Genomic DNA, 14,278 nt, shown 5'->3' on the forward strand with positions numbered 1-14,278 from the left:
TTACTAACTGCAAAAATAGGGATAAAACACTTAAAAATACTTGCAAGAGTACAAGGTTGTAGTATAGCAGCTCAAGCAAGGTTGTTTTCCGTAGGGATTGAATGAATAATTTTTGTTAAAATCAAATCTTAATTAATTATTTGAAAACAAAGTTTAGAAAAAAAGTGATTTAATGACCTAAAATATTAAAAACGTGTCACACCCCAAATTCGAGAATAAGGATGACAATCGACTTAGGGCATGAATAGTATCTTAGAAATAAAATTAAATATTACAACATAAGTATGATGGAACCAAAGCCATCTAAAAGTTCACTTAAACCTGTTTATTTAATACATCATGAGTTTAAAGAGTTCAACTCTTACAACATACTCTTAAGATACTAAGACACTTTATTCTAAGCACAACTAGGAAACAAGCACACACATGATATGGCTATCCATTTAGAGACAGGTCATCATCAAGTTCCTCCATACTAGTACCTGCAATAGCTAATAGGGTGTGAGCATTTCATGCCCAGTAGGAACCATATGCCCTTCAAGTTCATTTATCACAGTTAATCAAAGTGTCATGCATCAAACAATACGGTAAAATACAAATGATATGACAAAGAAGTACACAAGAACTCACTCCCTTCTAATCCCACTAACTTATATTTATGGCATCCAAACCCGCACGTCCCATACTATGCTTATACCACTTGGTTCCGAACACCATAAAATATAAGTGAACTCCCATTCCTCCCTTAACCCCGAATTTTATTAGTAATTTCAATTTCATTAATATGGGTCCTTCCCCCAACACCCAACTACATGTTCAAGCCCTTCACCCTACGTTTGAACATATATAAGTTTTCAATACTTTGTTTTACCAACTTTACACAATTCAACACTTGACTCTAAAACATGTAATGCAACCTGAGCATTTCAATTTCACAGACACAATTGTAAACCTCAACTTATTCAATCCAGAAATTTTACATAGCTCAACCACTCATCAACACATAATAACATTTAACAAAATCAATATATAAAATACACCAGAGAGGAAACTATCAGCCCATAACACAACCATGACAATCAAATGTTTCCATTCCATCCGAGCATTTCATTACTACTATAATAGGTATAATTACTAATACCACAAAGATTAAACATGACATAGAACTATCATCGGGAAATAGAGCCCCTACCTCAAGTCCAGCTAACTAGAATACCTCTCTAAGCCTTCGAAGTGTCCGGAGTCACTCCCAAACCTAAAATCACATAAATAATAATAATAAAAGTTAGCTTAAAGTTGGAATAAAGATTCAATTTCAGCCTATCAAAAGTTTACCCAAATATACCCCTGTCACAACCTCCTGATGAACCAAGCTTAAATCCCCATATTGTGACCCCATTTTCATCCCTCAAAACTCCATGGAAAATGATGAAATTACCTGGTTTTTAAAGCTTAACAAACCTAGTTTCTAATCTAATAAGAGTTTCCCAAAATGGATTTAAGAGAAGAAAATAATCAAGCTCCAAAGTTGAGTTCGCAAACAGTTTTTCTGCAGAAAATCTGCAGATTTCTAATTTTTTTTCACATTTTTAAATCATATTTTTCCATAGAAGATCTCAACCAAAATCAATGAAATAAATTGGGCTTTGTTCCTTGTCATGTCTAATTTCAAATATATAAGAAGACTTTTTAAAAAAATGTAATGGATTGAGAGAAAACAAGAGCCAAATTGAGCCTCACGAAACTGCAGTTTTCTAGAAATCAAAGTTGTAGTGGTAAGAAAATAGAAAAATTAACAAATTTAAGCTAACCTTTTGTACCAATCAAAGATCACACCAACACCCTCTCAGCTCCCCTCTTCTGATTTCCTACTTTTCCCTCTCCAAAATCTCTCATTCTCCTCTAATTCTTCAGTGAGAGCTAGAAATACTCCCTTTAATCCCATCATTTCATCTCTGTTTTAGGATACTTACTCACTCCCCCTAGACTACCCACATCACCCCTAACATTTATGGACAGAATTTGATTATCTTGGTTCCCCACTGTGTGATGGTTGGGAAGAAGAAGAGTTGGGATGTCTACACGTATAGATCATCCTTTGTTTGTTTGTTTTTTTTTTAAGCTAAAATAATCTTACTCCTATAATTTATATATACATATATATATATATATATTTATTTATATATATACCCGGTAGTTTCTAACACGACACGAAAACAACAGGAAAATAACGAGTTTCGGGTCAACACGATAACTTATCGGGTTATTATCGGGTGACCCATTAAGAACCCGTTAACGGGTATACATGCAGGTAACACGTGGGTAACCCATTTCGACCCGTTAAGAAAAAAATTATTTTGATAATTTTAAAGTTTAATTACTAAAAGATTTATTATAAAGTACAATAGCCATATTAATATATACAATATATTCTATATTAAATATATAGTTTTGTATTATTATTCTATATAAGTTTAAAAAAAAAGTGTTAGTCATTATTTATTTTTATTATGAGAGTTCCTTATTATCATTACTAAGAAAAAATTTACTTAATATGTTATTGTCCAAAATTAAAATAAACTAATTTAGTATTTGTATAGGCAAGAACTAAGAAGACATACATACAAGTATGAAAAATGTGAAAGAATATATAAACACTCGTGATTCATCATTATTCCTTCACGAGTAGATAAAGGTTACACTTACATTATCATTTAGATTTTTAAAATCCTCCAAACCTTCATGAATAATGTTTTTTATTTAAGGGAAAAATTAATAAAATTAATAATAATTATTGTAGAAGTGTAAAAAATGTAAAAAAAATATACAATCACTCATAGTGACAAACTTTACAACTTTCATGAAGGGGTCAGCTTCAAAATCCAACACTATAATTCATAAACCTTTAATTTATATTTAACCGTCGATTGTCATTTACGCTTTATTCTTCTTATTGAATTTCATTTTTTAAATTTTCTTTTTTGAAAACATGATCATCTGGCGGATGTAAGAAGATGAATGTTCAGATCTTTGATAGCATGTTTCGATATTTACAAGTAACTGAAATATGAGTTGATGTCATATAGTTTGTCGAAACTTTATAAACATCAAGCAATATTTTCACTAACCGTAAAACTCTTAATATAATATCAATGATCTAAACCGTTCATGTTCCTGCATCCTCTAATAGATCAAGTTTTCAAAAAAGAAAATCTGAAAAACCAAAATTTGATGACAACAATGAAGTGTTAATGTAAACAACAATCAACGGTTAAATTTTGATCTATGATTTATATTATTAGAATGGCGAATTTCGAAGTTAAGCTCTTCATGAAAGTTGTAAAGCTTGTCATTACGAGCGTTTATATATTTTTTCTATATTTTTTTACACTTCTACATTAATTAAAAAAACTATTAAAGACTTTAGGTAAGTGAAAATATACTTAAAAGAAAAATGTTTTTTTTATGTTTTGGATGTGACAATATGGTATGTATATACTTATTTAGTATTATGTTTTTCATTTAATTATTTATTGGTTTAAAATATATTTTCCTTAACGGGTAACAGGTCGGGTCATATTACCTGTTAGTATTATCGTGTCGATTTTGGGTCGCGTCATTTTTCCCGTTTATTTTAACAGGTGTTACATGACACAGCCCGTTAAGATAACGGGTATGACACAAAAACGACACGAGCACGGAAAACACGACACGAATGCCAGGTATATATATATATATTCCAAGTGTTACAAAACGAATTTAATTAAAAACAATTAAATAAATTGAGAAAGTGAAGAAAACCAAAAGAAAATAATTTTGCAATTTATTTAAGCACTAGGGTTCTGCCGTCACCTTAACAATCCTACGTAATTCTTTCAATTACTTATGATTTACACATGCATATTGGAAGATTAGGCTTTCCTGAAGTATATCCTACTTGGAACCTCCAACATAGAACTTATATCTAACATCCAACCCGTTCGTGGCATCCAGATCGAATGTGAACATGCAAGACTCATTAAGTTTTATGAAAACCTTATGAAAAATCATATAACCCTTAATACGTGTCGTCCATCCTAAGAGGTTACACATATTAACGACAAGAAGCCAGCACCAATTTCAGGGACAGCCCTCCGCCAAAATTGCATCAAATTGCTTTTCTAAATATCCTAATGGTGGTCAATCATCAAGACAATTAGATAGTTTAGAGCATAGTGATTAATAGTTCAAAACTTGCATGCATAATATCATAAGTAAATTGAAAAGAAACTACATATTCTTGCTAAGGCTCGTGGCCTCTCCCTAGCAAACGAAACTAGTTACGAACAATCATAAAACAAAATATTATTAAAAACATGGATAGAAAACACCTTGAAGATAAACTTGAATCATCAAAAGCTCTCTAAAGCCAAAATGCTTGCATTCTCTCTCCTTATCTCCCTAATGGCTAAATGTCTTATTTATACTATACAAAATAAAACCCTAAAAGGTTTTAGAATAAAACTAGGAAACATAATAAAATAATAAAAGAGAAAATAAAAGGTTTCCTATTTGAACTAGAATTTGGAGTTCTTAGAAAATCAGACTTTTGACCAACCAAATCAACTCCGATTTGGTCCCAAAAGGTCTCTTTTGAAAGATGGAGACGTTCCCTACAAATATTCAGAAGGAATGTTTCTCAAAATATGCCATATTGACTTTCAAAATACCCAAAACATCCAGAAACGTCAATCTGGGAAAGCTGCGCGCTGGGCCTTTATTTCTTCACCATGGTCAAACGGCTAGGTAGAAAAATCTGGACTTTTGATACAATCATCGTGAAAGACTCACAAACATCCTTAAATTGGAATCACTCCAAAATTCATCCGTTTGGTTACTTTTTGCTCCAAAGGAAGTCGAATGTCGTACATTGAAAATATATAACAAAGTATCAAAGTTATACCAAAATAATCAATAAATTAATACTAAGAATAGGGTAAAATATATAGTATAATATCGACTTATCAAATACCCCCAAACTTAGCTTTTTGCTTGTCCTCAAGCAAAACAAAACTCAAAAACAAAGATAAAAACTAGCAAACTAGCAAACTTTATTAAAACTCAACTAAGACAAAATTTCACCTTCAAGTTGCAGTCCATAGAAAACGTTAAAAATTAGAACATCTTTCCAAAAGTTTCAACTAATCCCACCACAGAGTCTAAGCCATTTAGAATCAATTAGAAAAGAATTCATTAACTTCCTTTGTTGTAAAGTGAACCAACATAATCTTTTTTTTTTCTTTCTCCGATTTTTGCTCTTTGTTTTTTTTTTTTAAGTAACAATAGTGGTCGTGCAATATCAATTCCCTTAAGCTTTCGATCCAACCCATGTAACGAGCTTTAGGTCAATGACTCCCAAACCACAAAGGCTTTAGGGCACTAGTTGTAGAACACCCCTAAGGACTTGTTAACTAGAGCTGAAAAGGCTATGAAACCAACTAACCACCATGCCCCATGCCAAGACTCTACCGTTTGACGCGAGAATCACTGTTGATCAGACAGGACTGGCCCGGTTACTAGGCAAAGCCTCGGGTGGAACAATTATTACTTTATTCATAACAATAACTAACTTTACTTAAAACAAAAATTAAAATCAAACTTAGACTAAAAGTAAGTGTTTCAATCTCACTCCCCACAAACCATGTTGATGTGAATGTGCAAATTTTCAAAGTATAACTCATGAATTAATGTCTAAGCAACGATAAATAGAAAAGACTCTACTGTGGGATTAACCTTTACTATGTCCATTTGTTCTAACGTTTAAAATAATCTATGGATATTAACTTAAAAAGAATGAAATTTTTTTTATTTGACTCAAAAATTAAAAATCTAAAATTTCTTATTTCCCACCCCAAAACTTAAATCACACATTGTTCTCAAGGTGTGGAAAAAGAAATGACAGCAAAGACACTAAAGAAACCTAACTAAGCGTAAAAAAACAGTAAAGTCAATAAAGAAACCTAACTAAATGAAATGAAGAAAAGAAAAATTAAAAAAAAACAACATAAATAAAGAAAGAAAGACAAGAAAAGAATGCACCTGGATTTAAAAATTTGGACTTGGCATTAGACATAGGGCCTGATGCAAAGAAACATGGAGCACGATTGGCAACCCTGGAAACCAAAAGAAACTGGGCCTTGAAAAGATCCATGCACCGATTGAAAACCAGCCCACGCCTGGCACACGTGCGATACACATGTGGGACTGAAACCCTAAAGCTCCACCATATAACTGAAAACACAGTCATTTCCATCATCTTTCATTTCTGAGACAAGCTCTCAGCCATCTATAGCCCAGAGTCATGAGAGCTCTCTTTCTCTCTCTTCATTTCTCTCAAACCTTAACACAAAACCGCTGCTCTCTAGCCGTGCCTCCATAACTAGAGCTCATATTCGAAGTACAACCTGCAACCCCCAAACTTAAAACAAACTCGCCTTGCTCCATCCCATCTCAGTACAGCCATCACTGGAATATTTGTCCTCAATGCAAGGTAAAAATGATGAGATGTACCTCATGCATGTGTATATCGTGTGCAGGACTCTCGAATCCAGAGCAGGAAGCAACCCAAATCGCAGATCTTAAGGTAGAATGGAAGGTAAAAATTCTCAACCACGATTTAGATGAATAGGTTATGAATTTGTGTGAATGATTTTGTCTCAGTGTCTTTGTGTATTCGTGCACCCATGTCTGAATATATCTTTGCATGCTCTTAATTGTCCCTTTCTTGTACATGTCTCCTGATGATGAATGCCGAGGAAAATTCGTGCAAAAATCTGGATCTGAACTTAGTTACTGGTCTCCTCAGTGGTACTTAGTCCACCCTAAAACTTGTATTAAAGTTTTATTTTTTATTTTTTTTAATTGAAATGTGAGAGCGAATGAGTGGAGTGGGTCTAAGTAGTACAAAGTCTTCTTTGCAAACCCACTATAACGTTCCTCAAACTTCAGTTGGCTTTCCTTTTAAATTTCTGCATCGTAATGTTGATGTTGAATGCAAAGCTGTGATGAGTGGATAGTTGAATGCATACTGAGGTGACTAGATGAATGCTATGAATCCACAAGTAGTTGCGATTAGGCCGAATCAGTTCTCAATGCAGCCTGCATTCACAAATCAGAAACGTAATTAGATTAGTAAAGTAAAATAACAATAATTTATTTTAATTTATTTTATTTTATTTTATTTTTTCAATTTTCTGACTTTATTTTTTCATGATTTGTGTAATTGAAATAAAAGCAAGAAACTTAAATAAATGATAGGAGCATATTTTTGCGACTTAGTTGGCTTGTTCTTGTGCATTTATGTCGTGTTTCCTTAGTTATTTTAATGTTTAAAGTCATTTTCGTGTGTTTTCAGATTTTATGGACAAAGTAGGCAAGAAGATGCATTTTGGAGCATTTTGGAGCAAAATGGAGCTTGGAATGCATGTCACATATTTGGGCCAAAGTGGATGGACGAATTTGAGAACTAAAGAGGCCAAGAATGTGAAGAATTATGGTCCAAAAGATGAAGAACTCAGCCCAAAAATTTGTCACCCCAACTTGCCTTCATTGCCATGCAAAACAACATAGAATTCCCTTTGGATTCCCATGCCATGCTTGATCACTCTTGTCCCCTACATAATTTCTGATTTCATGCTTCAATTCATTTAATTATTACACTTAATTGCTTGATACCTCTTGTTCCCTTCACCCACAAAATTTTATACAACTTTCACAACCATAACATGCACCAATTGATGCTCCATCATTCACATTTGGAATCCCATGCCTTGTGTACCACATGTTGCTGCACCTTTGACCCATTTATTGACACATTTTCACCTCCCTTTCCATCTCTATGCAATGTACACAATCATTCATGCCCCCTAGCTACAAGACCACTCCATTTTACCCTTCACACTTTGCATCATCACTTCATTTTTCACCCTTGGACCATTGCACACCACATACACTCTTTGTCGTGCATTCTCCCTAGCCTAACCTGATTCTCTAAGGTTTTTGGGGCCTATATATACATGTTTACACCCCTTGGCAAAGGGTTCACACTCTCATATTCACCATTCATCACAGAAATTCGTCCATACTCACCCTAGGTAGCAAAACACCCCAAAAACACCATTCTAGTGCCTAGAAAACATAACAGCCACTCCACCTTCTTCCACCCTCTTTGCCTAGTTCTCCACCACCCTCCAACCCTCAAACACTCCTCCACACTTACCCTAAACCTTTCCATACCATTCCCCATCCATTCTACATCATAAAACTACCCAAAAATCCGTCCACAAAGCAATCTGCCGCAAGCAAGCAAAGGAGAATTCTTGGATGCACTTGCTACCCAAGTTGGAGCATTTTAGGTGTTTTCTTTCCTTTGATTTTAATGTCTAATTTTATGTATCTTTGCTTTGTGAGTATGAGGAACTAAACCCCTCTTAGTTAGGGGGTGATTCGAAACCATGTTCATACTTGCAATATGATTTGATTACATCCAGTTGTGATTCATAAGTTGTGAATTCAATTTACTTATCCGATCGTATAAAAAATGATTTGTGTATGTTGGTTGAGAGTGCACGCTTAATTTTCATGCATGAATTTAACGCTAGAATATAAGGGAGTTTCACCTAATCGTTATGAACTTATATTCACAAGTAGTGAAGGTTGCTAGTCACAATCACGTTAAGTAAATTCTTGGCATAAGTTTCATGCAAATCATAGTAACGAGTGCCTCGTCAATGCTTATGTTTTTCATAGAACTTAATGATTCTTGCTTGTATCTCTATTATGCAATTCATGTAGGGAACTTGTAGGGAATGTTTTGGGTTGTCGTATGCAATCATCCAATCCAATAACTTGTGGAAAAACTGAGGGTTAATTAGTGCAATTCACGGTTAATTTGGGGCTTTGAGTATTCATAGCTTATCGAAAAGCAACTGGAAATCGTTTTGTATGCAAGTGTGACATGTGTGGAGAAGAACCTCCTAGCTAGCCTTCCATTCATAAGTTTCATTCAAATTCATTTTACAATCTGTTTTGATTCACTTAAATTTGTCTAAGAATTTGTTTACTTTGTTCTTGTCTTAATTTAATTATTTTCGTCCAAAATCAACCCCATCTTATTTCTTTGAGTCATATTAATTAGAACTTGTCTTAGATTATGTTTTTAAGTGTTTTAGTTCATTAGAAAACCAAAATTCGTCCAAGTTTGTGTTAGAGTCCCAAAACTGCCCAGATTGTGTGTTTAAGGTAGTTTTGAGTGTTTAGGGGCTGTTTTGAGTCTTTTGGTTTGTTTTAGTGTTTTAAAGTGTAGTTTTGCATTCTTTGAGTCTAGTTAGTGTTTTAAACTTTGTTTTTACGTTTTCAAGTCAGTTTCCAAGTGATTTAGCAATCCCTCCTAATCCTCAGCCTAGAACGATCCCTACTTACATACTTTACTACAATTGATAAAAAGAGGGTTTAATTTGTGTGCTTATATATTTCGCATCAAATTTTTGGCGCCGTTGCCGGGGATTAGCAACTTTGCTAATCTCTTGGATTGTTTTCTTTCGAATTATTGTATTTTGTTTAAGTTTCTGTTTAAGTTGCTGATTTGTTTTGTTTTCTTTGTTTTTAGGTACTAGTTTATGACCCGTAGCTCACAACCTGTTCGTGAGCATATCTCCGACTTTGACGGTGATTTTGAGAAGACTTTGAGAAGGAAAAAGAAATTGCAAGAGTCTAATCCTCCTAGTCCCGAGCCTGAATTAGAAGAGCAAGAAGTTGAGGTTGAAGAGAAGGCCACGGCACAAGTGGGTGGAGAAGAGCAAGGTATAGCCATGGACAACCGTACGCTCAAGAAGCTTGCCGCCTCGGGTTTGGATAATGCCGCACCATTGTGTATCCAATATCCCATGGCTGCTCAAGGTAAAACCGAAGAGTTCGAGTTAAAGTCAAGTTTGCTCCACCACATTCCAAAGTTCCATGGGCTGTCCATGGAGGATCCGAACAAACATTTGAAAGAATTTGAAGTGGTGTGCTCAAGTATGACTCCGGTTACCGTTGACGGAAGTATTTTAAAGATGAAGGCTTTTCCATTCTCTTTAATGGACAAAGCCAAGGATTGGTTATACGAGTTGGCTCCCGGTACAGTTACATCTTGGGAGAGTATGAAGAGGGCGTTTCTGGAGAAATTTTTCCCAACTTCTCGCATCATTCTTCTTCGTAAAAAAATAAGTGGAATTCAACAAGATGAAGGTGAGTCTTTTCCTACATATTATGAACGATTTAAATCACTTGTTGCTTCTTGTCCACAGCATCAGATGAAGGAGGAATTGCTTTTGCAATACTTCTACGAAGGGCTCCTACCACTAGAACGTCAAATGCTCGATGCCTCGGCGGGTGGAGCATTGGTAGACAAAACGCCCATGGCTGCAAAAATCTTGATTGCTAATCGAGCATTGAACGCTCAACAATACGAGGGTGTAGGCCAAAGAGGACCCCCACGGCAACAAGTGCATGAGGTAAGTTCCACTTCCAATATTCAATCTCAGTTAGCTAATCTTACTTCTCTTGTTTCACAGATGGCCGAGGGAATGAAGATTCAAGGATCCATGGTGTGTGGCGTATGTTCTATCCAAGGACATGCATCCGAAAAGTGTCCTCAACTCATTGAGAATGGTGGATGGGAGAGCGCTAATGCCATTGGGTTTCAAAGCCAAAATCAGCCAAGACATGATCCATATTCCAACACGTATAATCCGGGGTGGAGAGACCATCCAAACTTCAAATGGAGAGAGCCACAACAAGCCCAACCACAAGGAGGCTTTAGGCAACAACCCCCGGGCTTCTACAACAAACCATACGCACCCCCTCAAGTCCAACCACAATCTGCCCCAAATAATTCAAGTAATGCTTTGGATAATGATACACTTGTTAAGTTACTAACCACTTTGACTAATGGGCAGGAAAATCAAAACAAAAGAGTGGACCAACTAGAGAAACAAATGGGGCAGATTGCCGACGTTGTTGGGCAGATTAGAGACCAAGGAAGGCTTCCTAGTTCTACCATTCCAAACCCGAAGGGAGGCTTTGAAAGTGCAAAGGCCATACTCTTGAGAAGTGGAAAAGAGATTGGGGCAGGTTCTTCATCAAAAATAGGTCACAAAGAGGATGAAAAACTTCAATTTGAGGAGGAGGAAGCATGCCCACCCACGGCAAAGGTGGACACACCTATGCCGCAAGCCCCCATGGCTCCAAATCTGTCCAATTCATCCAATAAGGGTAAGAATGTGTTAAATTCAATTCCGACTAATGTTTTTCCTTTGAATGTCCCCTTTCCTAGCAGATTTTTGCAATCAAAGAATGAAGAGGAGGAAAAAGATGTTCTAGAGACATTTAGAAAGGTGCATGTCAACATTCCCCTCCTTGATGCCATAAAGCAAATCCCGAAGTATGCCAAGTGTTTAAAGAAGCTTTGTACAACAAAGAAATGTGTCCGGGAGAAAGAGGTGGTACATGTAAGTGAGAATGTCTCCGCCATCTTGCAACATAAACTACCCCCCAAATGCAAAGATCCGGGGAGTTTTACAATTCCGTGTGTCATTGGTAATACCCGTTTCAAATCTGCCATGCTTGATTTAGGTGCTTCTATAAATGTTATGCCATATTCCATTTATGCATCTATGAACTTAGGAGCATTGAAAAATGATGGTGTAATTATACAATTGGCCGATAGATCTAACGCTTATCCAAAGGGAGTTTTGGAAGACGTTTTAGTGCAGGTTGATCATTTAATCTTCCCGGCGGATTTCTATGTCCTCGAAATGGATGAATCGGACCATGCCCCTTCATTGCCCATCCTCCTTGGAAGGCCATTCATGAAAACGGCTCAAACGAAGATTGATGTGGCCAAAGGATTAGTCACTATGGCATTTGGTGGTGACATGATTAGTTTTAAAATTTCTGAATCCATTGAGACTCCTAATGTTGTTCATTCTTGTTGTGCCATTGATAAAATTGAAAAGATAGGACTGGACCGTTCAGCACCAAGCACAAAGGATGCATCAACAACCATGAAAGACGAGGGAATTGGAGTGGAGTACAAGGACCATACGGCCACTGCCCTCACAGTGCTCAAATTGGCCGAAAGCACCATAGGGAAGAATGTTCACATTGCTACCACTTCATCACATCACATAGGTAAGCCACCTAATCCAAATCCAATTCCCATTAAAGTTGATAGGTGGTTCCCTTTTTTGGTGCAGATACCCAAGCAGATCCCCGACGGTGGGCACAGGAACGTGAACCTTACGCAACACAACACACCCATCAACAAACATCACTATCCATTTCCGTTCAAGGATGCAATGTACGAGAGCTTTGTAGAACAAGATGTGGATGAGACAACCCACTATGCCGTGGGTTCCCATGAAGGTTGATCAAGGTGTTCATCGTCCGGCTGGAAGACGTTAAAGCAAGCGCTTTAAGGGAGGCAACCCATTTATTCTGCTTGATTGTCAATTTTATTACTTGTTTAATTATTTTTTGTTGTGACTTTCTATTTTGAAACATTAACAAATATGCAAAGGATTTTAACGTTAAACTTCGTGGAAATGAACAGCAAACTGGGAAATAAAGAAACATAGCATAATACAAGAGGGAGCCTTCACAAAGGCTGCTTGGGAGAGGTCGCAGTAGTCGGCGGAGTTGCAGTAGTCGGCAGAGTCTCAGCAGTCGGTGGGGCCACGGAAGGAGGAGGTATCGGAGGTTGATCAGTTGAAGCTTCACTACGCGGTGCCGCCCCAGAAGACGAAGGCAGATGCTGTTGGAACAAACCCACAAACCTCCGGTGATCAAGTAAAATCTGACCATCAGTTTCCTGCAGCTGGTCAATTTTCCTCTTCATGTTTGTGGCATAATTGTGTGCAAGCTTATGCAATTGTTTATTTTCATGCTTGAGTCCTCTAATCTCCTATTTGAGACTCTGTATTTCAGCCGCCAACGATTCAACGTGACGGGTTTAAGCAAATAGGCGTTGGGCCATGTTGGACACAGAACCCGCACACTGCACACTAAGAGCCAGAGACTCCTTAACCGCCAATTCATCAGACCGTCTAGCGAGCAGTCTGTTATCTCTGGGGGTGACAAGGTTCCGGGCCACCGCCGCAGCGGTCATGTCATTTTTCATCACCGAATCCCCAACGGTCAGAGGACCAGTAGGGGATATGAGGGACGGGCGCCATATGTTGTCTGGAGAATGAGGGGCTGCGCCTTCACCAAGGTTCAAGTCAAAACGACGGTCGGAAGGGCCAGACATTTTTCAGAGGTGTTAAAGAAAGAGGAGATCGGACAAGTCAAGATCGTAGAAGTGCAAAACGAGAGTTTTTACAGGCAGAAATTCAAGAGTGCTTTGAACGTCCTGCATACCTCTATAAAAATCAGCACGCGATGGGATTTCAGAGATCGAAGAGGTGAGCTCAGAAATCGAAGAAGCCATTCGGAGATCGAAGAAGCGCCAGCTTTCTCAAAAGTTGGGCTTGCTCACAAACCACCAATTCCAGATACCGAAGAGTGTCAACTGTCTCAGCCTCGTCAGCACCCATCACACGCAACTCAGCTTTGCGAAAATCACGGGCAGTCTGTCGAAGCACCGATTCCAACCATCTGTCTTTCTCAGCCTCGTCAGCACTTGTCACATGCAATCTCTGCCCTCAACGAAGCTCAGAACTCGAAGCGTAAATTCTGGATATTAAAGAGGCCTCTACTTTATCGAGACGTGTCAGCATCTGTCAATTTGCACATCTGCGTTGCGTAAATCACGCGCAATCTGTCGAAAATTTTTGGAGAAGCGGAATGCACGTGAAAACTACTGTTAAATTATCCCAGGCTTGCCGACACGAGTAATGGAACAATGCCTTCCCAGCCATTAAGAAAATTCTATAAATGCTGAACTTCAAAGTGAAGCAGTCTCACCCAACTTTCAGCCTCACTTAACCCTTCATCCTCTCTGAAATGGCTTTCCAACAAACCCTCTCAAGTCACTCTGTATTTTTCATCCCCTGGGATACCCCTGTAAACAACCCATCCAGAGCACAAGTATTTCATATCATAAAGGTTGAGAGCACGAGTATCTCATATCATGCTTTCTCCCTGTCCTTTCTCCAGCCAGCACCTGCTCTCGAGTACTCATCATCTTATGCTTCCGCTTCGTCTCTCACGTATAAGGGAAGTGAAGATGATACCTCGAAGCATGTGGAGACAACGTGCT

General features: G+C 37.4%; 1 long non-coding RNA gene across 1 annotated transcript; it reads right to left on the bottom strand.

Moving 5' to 3' along the window:
• Nucleotides 1–233: 233 nt before the first annotated feature.
• LOC114824120 (uncharacterized) lies at nucleotides 234–2,109 on the bottom strand. The gene is made up of 3 exons (XR_003772366.2): nucleotides 1,812–2,109; nucleotides 1,193–1,255; nucleotides 234–482 (listed from the first exon to the last, which is right to left on the bottom strand). It is a non-coding gene; the product is annotated as an uncharacterized lncRNA (long non-coding RNA).
• Between the last annotated feature and the right edge of the window lie 12,169 nt (nucleotides 2,110–14,278).

This window comes from Malus domestica, chromosome 03 (assembly GCF_042453785.1).
Source record: "Malus domestica chromosome 03, GDT2T_hap1".
NCBI classification, from domain to species: domain Eukaryota; kingdom Viridiplantae; phylum Streptophyta; class Magnoliopsida; order Rosales; family Rosaceae; genus Malus; species Malus domestica.